Raw genomic sequence first — 20859 nt, forward strand, 5'->3', positions numbered from 1 at the left:
TATGTCGGCATGCAATCCTGGCCAACAAACATAACCTATAGCCAATACCTTCATCTTGGAAACTCCCAATGACGCTGGTGGAGTTCAGACACCATCTGGCAGCGAACTTTGCTTAGGACAATCACTCTTGCTTCCTATGGTATGTTGTCCTCTATGGTGATCTGGTGTCTCTGGGTCCAGACAGATTTCAATTCTGCTTGTGATGGTCCTTTTGTTTCCCCCATAACCATCAGCTGTTTTAGTTTTCCAGGATAGGATCCTTTTGTGTCCACAGTCTGATATTGTCAGTGTGTCCACAAAGTATGGCTGATAGGGCAGTTGCATGTTCCTCCTGCAGAATGTGGCAGGTGAGAGACCATATCTGCGAGAAGTGCACCAATTCCAAATCCTCAAAAACCGAGTTAGGGAACTGGAGCTGGAGCTGGATGAATTACGGATCATCCGAGAGGCTGAGGGAGAAAAAGAGAGGATGTACACGGAGGTGGTCACTCCTCAGACACGGGATAAGGACAGCTGGGTTCCAGTCAGGGGAAAGAAAGGGAACCAACAGATATGGCAGGGATCCCCTGTGGCCGTTCCCCTCAGTAATAAGTATACCGTTTTGGTTACTGCTGGTGGGGACGGCCTACGGGGGAAGCTACAGTTGTGAGGTCTCTGGCACTGAGCCTGGCACTGTGGCTCAGAAGGGAATTGGGGGGGGGGGGGGGGGGGGGGGGGTGGAATAGAAAATCGCTAATGGTAGGGGACTCAATAGTTAGACGGATTGACAGGAGATTTTGTGGGCAGGAACAGGACTCCCAGAAGGCATGTTGTCTCCCTGGTGCCAGGATCCGGGATGTCACTGATTGAGTTTACAGGATTCTGAAGGGTGAGCAGCCAGAAATCATGGAATGTATTGGTACCAATGATATAGCCAGGAAAGGGATTGAGGATCTGAAAAGTGACTACAGAGAGCTAGGTTGGAAGCTGAAGAGCAGGACGAGTAGAGTAGTGATCTCGGGTTTGTTACTGGTGCCACGAGATAGTGAAGTGAGGAACAGTCAGCGAATGCAGCTTAACACATGACTGGGAGGCTGGTGCAGGAAGGAGGGCTTCAGATACCTAGACCATTGGGATGCATTCTGGGGAAGGTTGGACTTCTACATGAAGGACGAGTTGTACCTGAACTGGAGGGGCACAAATATCCTGGGTGGGAGATTGCTTGTATGGTTAGGGAGGGTTGAAACTCGGTTGGCAAGTGGATGGGAATCAGAGCTACATATTTGACGGGGGACAGTAGGAGATGGGGCAGTTGCAGGATGTATTGAATCTATCGGGAAGGTTTCTCACGTGATGTAACAAAGGGATTGGTTAAAGTGTGACTGCTTTAACGCAAGGAGTGTCAGAAATAAGAGTGATGAACTTAGAGCATGGATCAGTACTTGGGGCTATGATGTTGTGGCCATAACGGAGACGTGGGCTTCACTGAATTAGGAATGGTTGCAAGACGTTCCAGGGTTTAGAACCTTTAAAAAGAACAGGGAGGTAGAAAAAAAGGGGGTATAGCATTGCTAATCAGAGAGTGCATCACAGCTGCAGAAATGAAGGTTATTGGGGAAGGTTTGTCTACTGAGTCAGTATGGGTGGAAGTTCAGAACAACAAGGGAGCAGCCACCTCATTGGGGGTTTTCTACAGACCCCCTAATAGCAGTAGAGAGATTGAAGAACTCATGGGTCGGCAGATGTTGGAAAAATGCAGATGTAGCAGGGTTGTTGTTATGACTGATTTCAACTTTCCCAATATCAACTGGAACCTCCTTAGTGCAGATAGTTTGGATGGAGCCGTTTTTGTCAGGTGTGTTCAGGAGGGTTTTCTTACTCAGTATATAGACACACCGATGACGAGAGAGGCCATTTTTGGATTTGGTGCTCAGCAATGAGCCAGGACAGGTGTCAGACCTCGCAGTGGGAGAACACTTTGGTGACAGTGATCACAACTGCCTCACATTTACCAGAGCCTTGGAGAGGGAAATGAGCAGTTACCAAGGGAATATACTTAAATGGGGAAAAGAAAATTATGACATTATCAGGCAGGAGTTGGGAAGTACAGACTGGGAGCAATATTTCCACAGAAAGGGCACAACAGACATGTGGAGACTGTTTAAGGAGCAGTTGTTGTGAGTGATGCACAAATTTGTTCATCTGAGACATGCAAGAAGGGGTAAGATTAAGGAGCCTTGGATGACGACAACAGAGGACATTCTCATCAAAAGGAAGAAGTCAGCTTACGTAAAGTGGAGGAAACAAGGAACTAGCACAGCTTTAGAGGGTTCAGGTTGCTAGGAAGGAGCTCAGAAATGGACTGATGAGAGCCAGGAGGGAACATGAGAAAGGCTTGGCAGGAAGGATTGGAGAGAACCTAAATGCATTTTACTCATACGTGAGGAACAAGAGAATGACCAGGGAGAAGATAGGGCTGATGAGGGCTGGCATAGGGAACCTGTGCATGGAATCTGACCAGATAGGGGAAGCCCTAAACGAGTTTTTTGCTTTGATTTTCACTAAGGAAAGGGACCTTGTTGTGAATGAGAACTTTGAGGAGCTAGGATACAGGCTTGAACAAATCAAGATTGATGAAGTTGATGTGCTGGAAATTTTGGCAAACATTAAGATTGTTAAGTCCCCAGAGCCAGACCAGATTTAACCTCGGTTACTCCGGGAAGTGAGAAAGGAGGTTGCTAAGCTGCTGGCGAAGATCTTTGCTTCCTCACTCTCCACGGGAGTCGTACCGGAGTATTGGAAGGAGGTGAATATTGTTCCTCTTTTCAAGAAGGGGAATAGGGAAAACCCTAGCAATTACAGACCAGCCAATCTTACGTCTGTGGTCAGCAAGGTTTTTGAAAGAATTCTGAGGGATAGGACTTATGATTATTTGGAAAGCGTAACATGATTAAAGACAGTCAGCATGGTTTTGTGAAGGGCAGGTCATGCCTCACTAATCGTATTGAGTTCTTTGAGGAGGTGACAAGACAGATCAATGAAGGTCGAGCAGTGGATGTGGTATATATGGACTTCAGCAAGGCATTTGATTAGGTTCCCCATGGTAGGCTCATTCATAAAGTCAGGAGGTGTGGGATAGAGGGAGATTTGGCTGACAGAAGACAGAGAGTGGTAGTAGATGGAAAGTATTCTCGCAGGGCTCTGTTCTTGGGCCTCTGCTCTTTGTAGTTTTTATAAATGACTTGGATGAGGAGGTTGTAGGTTGGGTTAATAAATTTGCAGATGACACAATGGTTGGAGGTGCCATTGATAGTACCGAGGGCTATTGCAGGCTGCAGCGCGACATTTACAGGATGCAGAGCTGGGCTGAGGAATGGCAGATGGAGTTCAACCTGGATAAATGTGAAGTGATGCATTTTGGAAGGTCGAACTTGAATACTGAGTATAAGATTAAAGGCAGGATCCTTGGCAGTGTGGAGGAACAGAGGGATCTTGGTGTCAAGTACATAGATCCCTCAAAGTTGCCACCCAAGTGGATAGGATGGTTAAGAAAGCATATGGTGTTTTGGCTTTCATTAATAGGGGGATTGAGTTTAAGAGCCGCGAGGTTTTGCTACAGCTCTACAAGTCCCTGGTGAGGCCATACTTGGAATATTGTGTCCAGTTCAGGTCGCCCAACTATAGGAAAGATACAGAGGCTTTGGAGAGCGTGCAAAGAAGTTTACCAGGATGCTGCCTTGACTGGAGGGCTTGCCTGATGAACAGAGGTTAACTAAGTTTGGGCTTTTCTCTCTAGAGAGAAGGAGGAAGAGAAGTAACCTGACAGAGGTATACAAAGTAATTAGAGGCATGGATAGAGTTAACAGCCAGAGACTTTTCCCCAGGGCATGATTGACTGGCACGAGGGGTCATAGTTTTAAGATATTAGGAGATAAGTATAGAGGGTGAATTTGAATGGCAACTACTCCATAAATTTACTTCAGTTCAAAATTAGTAAAATTGTAAAGTTTACACAACCACCTTGGATATTCACTGCTCAAATGAGGTGAAGTGCTAGCATATGTGAAAAAGAACAGATGATTTTCCAAAAATAACTTCTGAATGAAGTGCCAGAAGGAAAATATTAAAATGTAAACTTTCTAAAACAGCACAAAAATAGAAGTTTATCTTGGCATAACGTTCCAGATTTGAGAATAAAATAAACCAAGAAAAATAACTTGTCAAGAGCTGTACTCTCAATCAACTGTGATGTGTGAAAAAGAAATTTGAGCAGAAATGTGGCAAGAGAAAAATGAAGGAAAAATCTAATAAATGCTACATTTTCTGAAAGATGCAGAGTTACAATTTAAACCAAACTCATTTTAATCACTTTCATGGACAGAGAGAAAAAGTGTTCCCTTTCATAATTGCCAAGGAGAGGACATGGGTAAAAAGCAATGTGCAAATGAAGGAAATGCGATGCAGGAAAGTCATTTTCACAGCAAGTAGTTATGGAGTGAAACACACTGCTTGGAATTGTGGTGGAGGCAAGTTCAGCTGAGGCATCCAAGAGGACATTGGATGATTATTTAAATGGAAGTAACATTTCTGATGAAGGGGTGGGAGAAAGGCACAAAGCCATAATTTTAATTCAGTTTCTTGGGACAGAGAACAATATGCCATGCATATGTTTCCTGAAATACATATATGGCATACTATTTACCAGTCTTGTCATTCTTGGGATCTTTTCCTTTCTTTCATGTATGCTAAGTGTGTGCTTAGAGTTAGAATATGCAGCTCCAGATCATTGACGGATGTCTAGTGGCTCTATGGTAGCATTCCTACCTGTGGACTGAGAGCTTTGGGTTTGGGGTGTCCATCAGGACTTCTTCTTCATGGAAGGTTGCTTATCAGCCTATTAATATTTTAAATAAACCTGATGGCAGCTGGTAAATGTGGACAGTCTCCTGGTCAGCCAGTTCTCTATCCATCTAGCTAGTACACCCTGGACCCATGCAACTTCATTTTCTCCATCAGCCGACCATGGGGAACCTTTTCAAATATGTTACTGAAGTCCATGTATATGACCTGTATATCTTCGAGAGAAAGTGAGGACTGCAGATGCTGGAGATCAGAGCTGAAAATGTGTTGCTGGCAAAACGCAGCAGGTCAGGCAGCATCCAAGGAGCAGGAGAATCGATGTTTCGGGCATAAGTCCCTCTTCAGGAATGAGGAAAGTGTGTCCAGCAGGCTAAGATAAAAGGTAGGGAGGAGGGACTTGGGGAATGGGCGTTGGAAATGCGATAGATGGAAGGAGGTCAAGGTGGGGATGATCGGCTGGAGTGGGAGTGGGGACGGAGAGGTCAGGAAGAAGATTGCAGGTTAGGAAGGCGGTGCTGAGTTCGAGGGATTTGACTGAGACAAGGTGGGGGGAGGGGAAATGAGGAAACTGGAGAAATCTGAGTTCATCCCTTGTGGTTGGAGGGTTCCTAGGCGGAAGATGAGGCACTCTTCCTCCAACCGTCATGTTGCTATGGTCTGGCGATGGAGGAGTCCAAGGATCTGCATGTCCTTGGTGGAGTGGGAGGGGGAGTTGAAGTGTTGAGCCACGGGGTGGTTGGGTTGGTTGGTCCGGGTGTCCCAGAGGTGTTCTCTGAAACGCCTACTTGCGGAACGTTTCAGAGAACACCTCTGGGACATCCGGACCAACCAACCCAACACCCCGTGGTTCAACACTTCAACTCCCCCTCCCACTCCACCAAGGACATGCAGGTCCTTGGACTCCTCCACCGCCAGACCATAGCAACACGACGGTTGGAAGAAGAGCGCCTCATCTTCCACCGAGGAACCCTCCAACCACAAGGGATGAACTCAGATTTCTCCAGTTTCCTCATTTCCCCTCCCCCCACCTTGTCTTAGTCAAATCCCTCGAACTCAGCACCGCCTTCCTAACCTGCAATCTTCTTCCTGACCTCTCCGTCCCCACTCCCACTCCGGCCTATCACCCTCACCTTGACCTCTTTCCACCTATCGCGTTTCCAACGCCCCTTCCCCAAGTCCCTCCTACCTATCTTTTATCTTAGCCTGCTGGACACACTTTCCTCATTCCTGAAGGGCTCATGCCCGAAACGTCGATTCTCCTGCTCCTTGGATGCTGCCTGACCTGCTGCGCTTTTCCAGCAACACATTTTCAGCTGTGACCTGTCTATGACAGCTACAGCCCTTGCCTCATCAAACAACTTTGTCACGTCCTCAAAGAATTCTATTAAGTTTGTAAGACATGAACTGATATGACCTTCCCTGCATAAAACCATGCTGCCTATTATAGGGAAGCCCATTTTCTTCCAAATGTAAATAGATCTTATCCCTCAGTATCTTTTCCAACAGCTTCCCTACCATTGATGTCAGGCTCACCAGTCTATAATTACCTGGATTATGCTTGCAACCCTTCTTAAACAAGGGGACAACAATAGGCAAATCTCCAGTTCTCCAGGACCTCATCGTTTTCAAGGATGCTACAAAGATATCTGTTAAGGCCCTATATTTCCTCTCTCGCTTCCCTCAGTAACCTGGGATAGATTCCATTCAGACCTGGGGACTTGTCCACCTTAATGCTTTTTATGATAACCAACACTTCCTCCCTCCTTATGCCCACTTGACCTAGATTAATCTAACATCTATCCCTAACCTAAATATTGTCATGTCCTTCTCCTCGGTGGATACCGATACAAAGTACTCATTAAGAAACTCACCCATTTTCTCTGACTCCTTTGTCCTTGAGTGGGCCAACCCTTTCTTTAGTTACCCTCTTTCTCCTTATATATGAATAAAAGACCATGGGATTTTCTTCACCCTGTTTGCTGAAGTAATTTCATGACCCCTTTTAGCCCTCTTAATTCTTTGTTTCAGATTGATCCTATTTTCCTGATATTCTTCCAAAGCTTTGTCTGTTTTCAGTTGCTTAGACCTTATATATGCTTCCTTTTTCCTCTTAGCTAGTCTCACAATTTCACCTGATTCCCTAATCTTGCCATTTCTATCCTTCATTTTCACAGGGACATGTCTGTCCTGCACTCTAATCCACCTCTCTTTGAAAGCCTCCCACATATCAAATGTGGATTTACCCTCAAACAGCTGCTCACAATTCACATTCCTCAAAGCCTGGCTAATTTTGCTATAGTTGGCCTCCCCCAATTTAGCACTCTTCCTTTAGGACCACTCTCATCTTTGTCCATGTGTATTTTATAACTTGTGGAAATGTGATCACAATTTCCAAAGTAATATTTTACTGAAACTTCAACTACTTGGCTGGGCTCATTCCCCAACACCAGGTCCAATATGGCCCTTTTCTGAGTTGGACAATTTACATACTGCTCTATAAAGCCCTTCTGGACACTCCTTACAAATTCTGCTCCAACTACATGTCTAACACTAAGTGAATCCCAGTTCAGTTTTTGTTCAAGGGTAACCTGTGGGATGTTGAAAGTCAGGGATTTAGTGACTGTAATGCCATTGAATGTCAAGGGGCATTCAAATTGTATTTTATTGGAGAAAGTCATTACTTGGGATTTGAGTGACACAAATGTTACTTGCCATTTTTGAGATCAAGTCTGAATATTGTCCAAGTCTTGCTGAATTTGAACATGGATTGCTTCAGAGTCTGAGGAGTCACAAATGGTGCCGAACATTTTGCAGTCATCAGTGAATATCCTTACTTTTGAGCTTATGATGGCGGGAAGGTCAATGATGAAGCAGCTAAAGATGCTTGGGCCTTAAACACAACCTTGAGAAACTCCTGCAGAAATGTCCTGGAGCTGAGATGGATGAACCCAACAACCACAACCATCTTCCTTTCTGCTGATATGATTCCAACCAACAGAGAGTGTTCGTCCCCTGATCCATATTGACTTCAGACTTGCTCGTGCACAATGATGCCACACTTGGCCAAATTTGCATTGATATCGAGCGCAGTCATTCTCATCTCCTCTCCAGAATTCAGATCTTTTGTGCATGTTTGAACCAAGGCTGTAATGAGGTCAGGAGCTGAATGAATGACACTGGTGGAAGCCAAACTGGCCATCAGTGAGCAAGTTATCACAAAGCAAGTGTTGTTTGAGAGCACTGCTCATGACACCTTCCATGACTTTACTGATACAGTACACTAAACTGAAAGGAGTGCAAGCAAATCATCGGTTCACCTGGAAAGAGTATTGGAAACTAAAAGTAATATGCAATGTCATGGCTAAGTTTTGACTGAAAGTTTCAAGTTTGGATTAAAAGTGAACTTTTTGTTGCTCTGTCAGTTGTGAAAAGGGCTTTGAAAATTAAACGTAGCTTGGTGCAATATAAATCTTGGATGAGGGGTGATTGAACAGGTTTCTAAATTACATACATTCTTTTGCCTGTTTCATACATAAGTGTTTGTTGTGGCTATTTATAATTCTTAAGAAATTCATGATGAAGTTATCAGGTAATGTGTTGGTCACAGATTTGATGTCATCTGTCACAACTGCCAAGCATCACATGAGTCAACAAAATGTCCTTGAACTTCTTTTACCCTATGTTTATCATGGAAGCCATCTCTGAGGATTGCACAAATAATATTTATTCTTATCCACTGGCAGAATGTTTTGTTGTTGATACTAATCTTTGTCCTTTTCATCAGACCAATTTATTCAGAATCAGCCAACATGAGTCATGATCTGTAAACATAAATTGTATAAAAGCAAAACATGGGAGAAGTCAAAGAAGACTAAATTGGATTGACTTTAAACTAAAACAGGGAATCATAACGCAGAATTGACAGGGGCTCTAAAAATTATTTTCAAGCAACATGTTTGGACATGCTGTGACACAGTTAAAAAAAAACTTGTATTTATACAATGCCATTCATGGTTTTAGGATTTCCCAAAGTGCTTTGCAGTCACTGAGATACTTCTTTTGCAGTGATATAACAATGGAATGAGGGAGCCAATTTGTACAGAGCATGTTCCCACAAATAACAATAAGATCATCTGTGTTTTTTAAAGTTGTTTGAAGGATAAATATTGGGCTGAACACCTCAATTCAAAGAAGCAGACAATCAGAAAGCAGGAAAGAACAGGCCTGTTAGCCTAATATTTGTCATTTAAAAAACATTATAATCCATTAGTAAGGAGGTAGTAGAATGATGTTCAGAAAATCGTAATACAGGCAGGTCGAACATGGCTTTTTGAAAGGGACCTTATGTTTGATAAATTTATTGCTACCTGACCTGCTGTGCTTTTCCAGCACCACACTCTCGACTCTAATCACCAGCATCTGTAGTCCTTACTTTCGCCTCTTTCAAACGGTAGCCTCTCATCTGACCAACAAATGAGACACACCGGAACCGACAGGTCAGATGGAGCATCGCCCTTGCGGGGAAGGGTGAACACACACAGTCAGGTTTTTGAAAATTTTTGTGTGAGCGCAGAGAGAGAGAATGGGAGCCGCCTCCCTGGCTTCTCCCTCTGGTTATTGGCTGCCATGGTGCTGAGAGAAATGGACACTGAGGCTCAAGACACAAGGAAAAGGGGGAGACGGCAAGAACCCCCACACACGCCTTACTCAAGAAGAAAGGACAGTGAGCTGGGAACACGTTACCAAGACCCGCTCCCAAGCGCTAGATTTCAGATCACTGGCTCTCCAAAATGCGGTTTCTCGATCTCACCAGAGCACGTGAGAGTCCTTGTCGGAAGCACAGCAGCTCCAGCTCGCCTGACCCTGCTGCAGGATTGTGACCTTTTCAAAGAAAGCACTTGCCTGGCCACCAGCGAGGGCGGGAATGGCAGGAAGTGCTCAGCTTCTAACACCGGACCTGGATAGGAAAGCCAGCCCGCTAGGGGCCATCCCACATCGGACAGGAACTGCCAAATCGATTGAGGAGAACTGCAGTGAAGTTGCACTCGCACAATGCTCGCAGGTCGAGGCGGAAACCTGGGTGACAAGCACCTCAAGTCGGCAGAGCCATCGTGCGGCCAGTTAGCAGTGGGTGCCATGAAGGATAGGAGGGCTGCCACTCACTACCAATGCCAATGATGCGGCACACGAGGCCTGTGCTAACAAGCCGACATTCTAGGCAAGCACAGGCAAGGCTCAGTCTGCTACCTTCTTTGCAACACCCAAGGGAACCAGGCAACTTGAACTCTCTCTTTTATTTTAAAGTGCCTGAGGAAGGACAGCCGAAGTGGAAATACATTGCCCATCCTCCAAGAGTGTCTAGAGCCCTCCGCACAGGCATCTGATCAATCTTTCGAAAAGGCAGAAAGAGTAGGGAAAGTCTGACAAAAATTTGACAAAACATAGACTTCTAAGAGCCCTTTGGCATGCACCCAACCTTGATATTCAAGTGCTCTACCCTTGGAACCACTTTTAGGACATATTTCAAAGTGGTCCTATGTCGCCATTTTGTTCTAAAAATCGTGCTCCCGAAAATCTCCGGGTATCCCACCAACTTGACAAGCGGCCAAACTCGAATAGCTCTGAATGTGTCAGGATTCCGAATTCGAGTGCTTCAGTCTGGAACTCAATCACCTTAAACACTTGTGAATTTTTTTTGCAGCCTGACTTCCGCAGCTCGAGTGAGTTAAAGTTCTCAGGCTGCAGACACTTAATGATGGCGGGCCAACAGCGGGACTGAATTCCCCCTAGTCATGTGACACCTCAGAACACATTTCCCGCATTAATTTTCTGATTTTTTTCGCTGATGGGGATTTTCCTCCACTGACATTTTGAAATTATACACTCTTCTCCAAAATTTTTCTTAGCTTTTGCTGGTTACTGACTTGTCCTTTTTTAACATCTCCCGACAATTTTCAAACCTGTCACTTGATGCCTTTTGGTGCACGCTTTTTCCAAGTTTTCCAGGCTGTTCCTCTGACATTTTCAAACACTTTTCTAAGTTTGCTCAAATCAAGACTCACTTCAAGAATATGTCATGGAATGTGGGGCATCTTGAGAGATCCTGAGGTCATTAATGGCCCTATAGCAAGCAAGTTTTTTTCTCACTAGTTGGTCTCGCTGGTGTAATCAGATTATGAGCTCTCATAATTAGGAGGCACAGGCATAGTGGTACTACTGCTGGACTGTTCATCCCCTGTAGTTACACCGGCACCACTCTCCACCTCTTCCTCTGCTACATTGATGACTGCATTGGCGCCACCTCGTGCTCCCACGAGGAGGTTGAGCAATTCATCAACTTCACCAACACATTCCACCCTGACCTTAAATTCACCTGGACCATCTCTGACGCCTCCCTCCCCTTCCTGGACCTCTCCATCTCCATTAATGATGACTGAATTGACACTGACATTTTTTACAAACCCACCGACTCCCACAGCTACCTGGATTACACCTCTTCCCACCCTACCTCCTCCAAAAATGCCATCCCATATTCCCAATTCCTCCGCCTCCACCGTATCTGCTCCCAGGAGGACCAGTTCCACCACAGAACACACCAGATGGCCTCTATTTTTAGAGACTGCAATTTCCCTTCCCACGTGGTTAAAGATGCCCTCCAATGCATCTCGTCCACATCCCGCCCCTCCACCCTCAAACCCCACCCCTCCAACCGTAATAAGGACAGAACCCCCCTGGTGCTCACTTTCTACCCTCCCAATCTTCACATAAACCACATCATCCGACAACAGTTCCGCCACCTCCAAACGGACCCCACCACCAGGGATATATTTCCCTTCCCACCCATTTCCGCTTTCCGCAAAGACCGTTCCCTCCGTGACTACCTGGTCAGGTCCACGCCCCCCCAACAACACACCCTCCCTTCCTGACACCCTCCCCTGCCACCGCAGGAATTGCAAAACCTGCGCCCACATCTCCTCCCTCAACTCCATCCAAGGCCCCAAAGGAGCCTTCCACATCCATCAAAGTTTTACCTGCACATCCACCAACATCATTTATTGTATCCGTTGCTCCCGATGCGGTCTCCTCTACATTGGGGAGACTGGATGCCTCCTAGCAGAGCGCTTTTGGGAACATCTCCGGGACACCCGCACCAATCAACCCCACCGCCCTGTGGCCCAACATTTCAACTCCCCCTCCCACTCTGCCGAGAACATGCAGGTCCTGGGCCTCCTCCATTGCTGTTCCCTCACCATCCGACGCCTGGAGGAAGAACGCCTCATCTTCTGTCTCGGAACACTTCAACCCCTTGCCATCAATGTGGATTTCACCAGTTTCCTCATTTCCCCTTCCCCCACCTCACCCGGCTCCAACCTTCCAGCTCAGCACCGCCCTCATGACCTGTCCTACCTGCCTATCTTCCTTTCCACCTATCCACTCCTCTCTGACCTATCACCTTCATCACCTCCATTCACCCATTGTACACTTTGCTACCTTCCCCCACCCTCCTCTCTGACCTATCACCTCCATCCCCATCCCCATTCATCCATTGTACTCGATGCTACTTTTCCCCCCCCCCCCCCGCCCCCCCCTCATTTATCTCTCCACTCTGCAGGCACCCTGCCTGTATTCCTGATGAAGGGCTTTTGCCCGAATCATCGATTTTCCAGCTCCTCGGATGCTGCCTGACCTGCTGTGCTTTTCCAGCACCACTCTAATCTAAACATTCACTCCCTCCACCACCAATGGTCAGGAGCAGCAGTGTGTGCCATCAACAAAATGCACTGCATAAATTTCCCAAGATTTCTTATATAGTGCCTTCCAACCACACAACCACTGTCTGGAAAGATAAGGGCAGTAGATACATTGGACCACTCCCCCCTGCAAGTTCCCCTTCAATCCACTCATAATCCTGACTTGGAAAGATATCACCATTCCTTCACTGACCCTGGGTCAAAGACCCAGAACTCCCTCCCTAAAAGTGCTGTAACCCACACCAAACGAACTATGGCTGTTCGAGAAGGCAGCTCACCACCACATTCTCTGGATGGGCAATTAGGGATGGGTAATAAGTCAGTGACATCCACATCCTTTGACTGAATTAACAAAAGGTTGTTGGCAAATCTCCATTACCTGCAATGGAGTTGTTGACTTTCCAAAAGGTGTGATCAAACTCCTCACTGGTGGTCCAACGATGTTCCAAATTGCTCACAATCTCCTGCAGCCCCAGTTCCGCAAACTAAAGAAATTGTGATGGAGGCTTTATGAAGGCTGTTCTTTTTTGGGAATTTGAAAATGAAGGAACTGTGGATGTTAGTTTCTGGTTCTGTTAAGATGACTTGTTTATTTTTAAGCAAGGGTCAGAAAATCATTTAAAATAGTGAACTAGCCTTGACAAGAAAGCATGCGACTTCAGCTAAGTGCTCAATCAGCTACCTGCTAAGCTAACTGCCACATGATAACTGAGTTGAGCTTTGTGATCTACGGAAAGAGATGGTCAGGAGCCACCCGCTGGCTGAATTCAGAAGAAGGTAATTCATAGCAGTAGAAAGGGAGTTTTTAGTTTGAAGGTACCTCCAGACTTTGGGGCATAGCTGAAAGCTGTCAGTACTGGAAAAACATCCTCTGGCCATGAGAGCTGAGAAGAACTCTGAAGCTGTTACAGCAGTCTAGGGAGAAGAGCTTGAGTTAGTTTGTAGTAGTGCATTTCCAGGTGAGACAAAGAGAATTGCAGCTGGTAAGTGTGCAGAAGGTCTGTTGAGAAAAAAATCTTGAATGTCTTTAATGGACATTGGTGGGACAAAAGTTAATCTTTCTCTTTGCTGTTCATGATAAGATATTTTAAAATTTGACCTGACAGATGTTTATAAAATCAAGAAGGACATAAATAAGGTGATTAGCCAAGGTCTTTTCCCCGGAGTCGGGGAGTCCAAAACTAGAGAGGATAGGTTTAAGGTGAGAGGAGAAAGATTTAAAGGGACCTGAGGGGCCACTTTTTCAGAGGATGGTGCTTATGTGCCAGAGGAAGTGGTAACGGTGGGGACAATTACGTTAAAAAGACATTTGGACAGGGAAATGAATAGGAAAGGTTTAGGGGGATAAGGGCCAAATGCAGGCAAATGGATCTAATTTAATTTGGGAAACCTGGTCGGCACGGATGCATTGGACTGAAATGTCTGTTTCCATGACTCCATGACTCTCTATGGCTCTATGTCCTCTGTGGCAGATTGATATTGAGCCCAGAACTTCTGGCCCAGAGATAGGGACTTAACCACTGTGCTACATGAAGACTAATTCATGTGACATGGCAGCAACCATGAAAATGTTAAGAGAAACAGGCTTGAATTATTTTGTTGCTAAGTCAAGGGATAAAATGAATTTTCTCAATATCAGAATGAGAAAGTTTTGGGCGTGAAGTTAGGAAACACTTCTCCACCTTGTTTAGACTTGATGGAATAAGTGGCCTTCTTTTGTGCCAAACATGACTCTGTGTTACGTAATGGTAAATGTGAAGTCATTACAGTTTTACCGGATCATATGGCTGCTCACTCGTTCGACAGAAATGATTGGTGGTGGTTTAACTTGACAGTCATCACATGTCAGGTAATAGATGAGGTTGAGGAGAGTCTTTCATAGTAACCTTGGGTTACAAGAATTGAACCCATGCTATTGGCATTACAAACCAGCTGTCCAGCCTACTGAGCTAACCATCCCCAAGGGATGTTCTTGTAGAAACTCAGGGCGGGGTATCGGTAGTGGATTCTTCAAAATGGTCACGCCGGCAAGGCAATATCTGCAGCCAAAGCAGGACTTTTGGCGCGACATTGGCCTGGCCTGGCAGTGGAGCCAGGGATTCCTGGTTGCAGAAAGCCCAAAGTGATGACTCCTGGTATGGGTGCCATTGGCAGCAGTGTGTTATTCCCAGAGCGGGGACTCCTGGTCTTATGGACAATGGAGGCAGAAGCAGAGCCAGGGATTGCTGTTTGCAGTCACAGTAGGCCTGGAGCGGGGACTTTTGGTTGTTGTGGAGGTGTGTGGGTTTAGTGGCACTGGCGAAGTGGCCCAAGTGGTGAAGAAGTGGTATCTAAAGTGCAGCGGCTCAGTGGTTAAAACTGCTGCCTCAGTGCCAGGGACCTGAATTTCATTCCAACCTCGGGCGACTGTCTGTGTAGAATTTGCACATTCTCCCCATGTCTGTGTGGGTTTCCTCCCACAATCCAAAAATGTGCAGGTTAGGTGAATTGGCCATGCTAAATTACCCATAGTGTTAAGGGTGGGAGGGTCGGTGTGGACTTATTGGGCCAAAGGGCCTGTTTCCACACTGTAGGGAATCTCATCAATTCCTATGTTGGTAAGTTTGGCAGTAGAGTTCTCTCTTTCAGTTACTGGAGGTTATGTGCCGGCGTGAACTGGGTTGGAAAGACTGTTATTCTGAACATTTTATTTCTTTATTTTCCAGCTTTATTTTCCAAAGAATTTGTTTTTAAGAATCTGTACCTTTGTACTGAAGATGGCAGTGTAATGTGGCAACATATAAATTTTTCAATGTACTCATTTGTATACTTTATTGTGTGAACAATAAAGCTAACTGAATTCAATTGAATTCAATTCAATTCACTCAGCCAGTCCAAATCAGACTGCAATATCCTTGCATTCTTCTCTCAGCTCACCGTTCCACCCAGCTTTATGTCATTTGTAAATTTTGACATATTACATTCAGTTCCTTCATCGAAATTATTAACGTATACTGTGAACAGTTGAGGTCCTTGTAATGGTCCCCACTAGTCACTGCCTGTCATTCAGTATGTTTCCTGTCTCTAATCAATTTTCCATCCATCTTAATAATCTACCTCCAATCCCATTAGCTTTAATCTTATATATTAATTCTTAATTAAAATCCAGTAAATTTGTCAAACATGATTTCCCTTTTGTAAGTCCCTGCTGACTTTGTCTGATTCTACCACTGTTTTCTGAGTTTTGAGGCGGCGGTGACAAGAATGATTGATGAGGGAAGGCCAGTGGATGTTGAGCACATAGACTTTAGTAGGGCATTGATAAGATACTTCATAGCAGGCCGGTACAAAAGGTAGAGTCTCATGGGAACTGGGGCACTCTGGTTAGCTGGATACCGAATTGGCTTGGTGATAGAGGCAAAGAGTAGGGGTGGAAGGGTATTGTTTGCAATGGAGATCAGTAACTAGTGATGTTCTGCAGAGATCAGTGCTGGGACCTTTGTTGTTTGTACTATATATAAATGAACTGGAGGAAAATGTAGGTGATCTGATTAGTAAGTTTGTGGTTGACACCAAAACTGGCAGAATTGGAGATAGTGAGGAAGATTGTCAAAAGTTCCAACAAGATTTGGGTAGAGATTGCAAATTTGGGCAGAGAAATGGCATATGAAATTTAACCTGGACAAATGCAAGGTGATGCATTTTTGGAAGATCAAATTCAGGTGCAAATTATACAATAAATGGCAGAACTCTTGGGAGCATTGATCTGGGCCAGAGATCCCTGAAAATTGCAACACCAGTGGATAAGGTGCTCAAGAGGCATGCGGCACACTTGCCTTCATCAGCCAAGGCATCAAATATAAAAGATGGCAAATTATGTTACAGCTGAATAAGACTTTTGTTCGGCCACATTTGGTATGTTGTCTGCTGTTCTGGTCACCACACTACCAGAAGGACACGGATACTTTGGAGAGGTGTTGCCTGCTGTGGAGGGTTCAGGTGTGAGGAGAGGTTGGATAAACTTAGATTGTTTTCACTGAAAAGACAGAAGGGTGAACTGAGAGAGGTCTACAAAATTATGAGTGGCACAGATAGGGTGGATAGTCAGGCTTTTTCCCAGGGTGGAAAGGTCATTGACAAGAGGGCACAAATTCAAAGTGAGAGGGAGAAAGTTTAGGGGAGAAGTGCAGGGAAACCTTTCCACGCAGAGGTGCCTGGAATGTACTGCCGGTGGAAATGGTGGAAGCAGGCACATTAGCAACACTTAAGATATACCTTGATATACATGAACAGGAGATGAACAGAAGGATAGAAACCACCTAAGGGCAATAGTAGCAGTTTAGTAAGGATTAGTAATTGGCACAAGTTTGGTGGGCTGAAGGGTCTGTTCTTGTCCTGTATTGTTCTTTGTTCCTTATAAAATCCTTGAAAATTCACTCTCACATTTTCCCCACTACTGATGTAAGACTCCCTGCTTTCTCTCTACCTCCCTTCTAAATAGTTGGGTTACTTTAGCTACCCCCTACTCTGTAGGAACAGATCAAGAGTCTAAAGAATCTTGGAAGATGACCACCAACGCATCCACTATTTCTAGTGCCACTTCATTAAGTTTGCTAGGATTTGATACAAGTGGGTGGCTTGTTGGCAATGTCAGAGAACAGACAACAGTTACAGACAGATTTCATTCCTTAAAGGTCATTAGTGAACCAATTTCTTTTATAGTAATTAACATAATAATGGCTTTTAAAGAAGATTTCAAGAATGTATTGAATTTTAATTTCCTGATCTGGTATTTGAGACTTGAACCCATGCTCCTCGAACATTAGCCTGAATTTCTGGATTTGTAATGTATATACATTAACTGGAGGAAAATGTAGGTGGTCTGATTTGTAAGTTTGGCTTTTCAACTCTACTCCCATCTCCCCTTGGGAAATTGGGAAGAACAGGCCTGAGCACTTCACAGCAGCATAATCACACACATGTTGAACAAATCAAGTCATTTGAAACTATAACTAACATTATTGTCAAAGTCTTGTATCTTGAGGAAGTTGCAAATGATGAAATAACAATGGCAGGCAGTGAGATTGGTGGGGGAAGTTTCAGAGTGTGACTTTTAGAGGGATGCATGGCCATCAGTGATGTGGGTGAGGGAAACGCGAGAATGCATCACAGGCCAGAGAAGATAAATGAACGAGGACTTGAAATTACACTTTTGGTATAACTAATGCTCCTGGAGCTATTAGTTTCTCAGGTATATAATCACTTGAAGATCCTCCTCTGTTTATATATAACCTTTTATAGAAATTCCCTCCAAAGGCCAGGAGACATGAAAGACTTTGGCAGCCTAATACTTCCTTTTAACTTGAAGCAATTCCCTTATCTCAACTTCACAAAGCATTTCCTGTCTTGTCTGTAACAAAGAGTCCCATAGTTACTGCCCTGTTTGTAGCGTCTGTAACCATAACACGTTTAATTCTCCTGAGTGCTGAATATTGATGAGTTTACAGAATCTGAAAACTTTCTTGCAAAAAGTATCATTTAAACTGACTTTCTGTCAACATTCTGTCAAATTATAAACCATATTTTTTCCACAATTTCATCTCCATACTTGCCAACAACTCAGACTTCATTGAGATGACAAACACTGGTGCAAAGCAGTCTTTTAAGGAAAATTCATTATAGTTTGTTGGAAGGTCAAAAAAACTTGTAAGCTCATTCTTTAACTAAGTTAGTGTTGACAAAAAGCAAATGAAATTTTACACTGGCGTGCATCTTGATTTTTCCTCAATGATTGACAATCTTCCACTGAAACTTCATTCACTTTATATTGAAAGGAATTGTGAGGACTGAGATGTTTGTTTGTATTATGAACCACATGATCTTGACTCTCAAAAACCTTAGCCTCCAGATTACAGTATAAATTGTAGTCTGAGATTCCTTGGAGATATTGTGTTGAAGTTTTGAGAGTTTCAATCCTTCCTTTTCTTCAAGGACTTGGTGCCTTTCTGACCCCCTCAGCTCCTGATAGCAGACTTTAACATGCCATTCCCAGAGCTGAAACTGTTGCTGTAGGAGCCTAAGAGGAAATATTTTGATCAGGGAGTTGAGACAGAGAGTAAATTCATCAAGACTGAACTTAACCTCTCCCATTAATTATAAAGATTTTTTCATTTAAGGAACTTAAATGGAGTCGGTGGAATTTCTTCTTTGTTTGCATCAGACGTAGATACTGCTGACAAAGCCAAAATTTATTTTCCATTGCTATTTGACCTTGAGATAGCACTGGTGAGTTGCCCTCTTAAACCACTCAGTCCAAGTGCTGAAAGAACAACCCCAGTATTATTAGGTTGTGAATCTCAGCTTTTTGACCCACCAATAACAAAGGAATAGTAATATGTCACCATAATTCTTTTCAACAAGAATTGTGTATGCATTGCACAATCAAGTAAGTGTTATAGTGTAGAAGGAATAGTGTGATAAGATGGGATCGCGTTAGATGTGAGGGACACTGCAGGCAGCTAATAAGGCTGAGTTTGGTCTGATGTATGAAATCTTGCTGGGTCTCTTGCAGGTCCTTGGCCTCCTCCATCGCCAGACCATGGCAACACAACGGCTGGAGGAAGAGCGCCTCATCTTCCGCCTAGGAACCCTCCAACCACAAGGGATGAATGCAGATTACTCCAGCTTTCTCATTTCCCCTCCCCCCACCTTATCTTAGTCCCAACCCTCGGACTCAGCACCGCCTTCTTGACCTGCAATCTCCTTCCCGACCTCTCTGACCCCATCCCCCTCCGGCCTATCACCCTCACCTTAACCTCCTTCCACCTATCGCATTCCCAATGCCCCTCCCACAAGCCCCTCCTCCCTACCTTTTATCTTCGCCTGCTTGGCACAACTTCCTCATTCCTGAAGAAGGGCTTAAGCCCGAAACGTCGATTGTCCTGCTCCTTGGAATGCTGCCTGACCTGCTGGGCTTTTCCAGCAACACATTTTTCAACTCCTATTTATATCTCAACCGAGGCTCTCTGATTGGACCACATTAACAGCCCCAATCATAGAATTCAGTTTCTATGAGGTCCTCCTAACTGATCTTGTTACAATCACTGCACTACCAACCTGTCAATGCCCTTTTGGAGTTCTACACTGTCCTCCTCACAATTTACAATGTTTCCAAGTTTCATATCATGTGCAAACTTTGGAGCTGTGCCCAGTCCACCAAGATCTAGATAATTAATACATATCAAGAATGATACAATGCAGGTGCCAAAGATGCTGCTCATTTGACAGATATGTGCTGAGTGGCGAGTTGTACTGAGAATAGAGTGTGATAAGCTGGGATTACGTTAGATGTGAGGGACACGTGCAGGCAGCTAAGAAGGCTGAGTTAGGTCTGATGTGGTGAGAAATCTTGCTTGGTTTCACTGTGAGAATCCCTCCAAAAAACTCAATGCCACTCAAACTTCGCCAAAAAAGCGCCATGTGAGGAAAGACTGGCTTTCGGTTTCCTCATTCTTCAACTGGTTGTCAGGAGTTTAACAGCAGACTTTAATATTCAAGATAGCCACGCTCTGCCACTTGTCTGGATCAAAATAAAATAAGGGTCTGTGCATGGTGGAGATCTGAAAGGAGAAAGTGAGGTCTGCAGATGCTGGAGATCAAAGTTGAAACAAAACCATAAAGTGCTGGAGAAACTCAGCAGGTCTGGCAGCATCTATAGAGAGAAAAACAGACTGAACATTTTGAATCTAGTGACCGTTTGACAGAATCAAAAGCAGCTGGGAAATAATATTATTTATGCTGATGAGGCTGGGGGCAGTGGGACTGAGAAGGATGAGGAGAAATCATGGAGCTGTGCTGAGAGAGAGAGAGATAAACAGATAGGCAAACAAAAGATTTCTGATGATAAGCCAAGATGAAGATAAATGCTGAATAGGTGCTCACAAGAAGTGTGAATAGTTGAAAATGGGTTGGCTATGCAACCAATACAGAACAGGACCTTGTGTGTGAGTAACAAGCATGGAGGAAGGTATTCAGCTCTGAAATTGTTAAACTCAATGTTGAGTCTTGAAGGCTAAGATAACAGGTGAAAGATTAGACCTTATTCCTCCAGCTTGTGTTGAATGTCGCTGACCTGAGACAGGAATGTTGGCATAGGAATATGGTGTGTGTTGAAATGACAGGCAAATGGAAGCTTAGAGTCATTTTTACAGAAAAGACATGTGTTCCACAAAACGGTTACCCACTCTACGTTTTGTCTTCCCAATATGAAGGGGACCACATTGTGAGCAAA

This window comes from Chiloscyllium plagiosum, unplaced genomic scaffold (genome assembly GCF_037043375.1).
Source record: "Chiloscyllium plagiosum isolate Xiang-an unplaced genomic scaffold, Cpla_swu_hap1 HiC_scaffold_48, whole genome shotgun sequence".
Taxonomy (NCBI): domain Eukaryota; kingdom Metazoa; phylum Chordata; class Chondrichthyes; order Orectolobiformes; family Hemiscylliidae; genus Chiloscyllium; species Chiloscyllium plagiosum.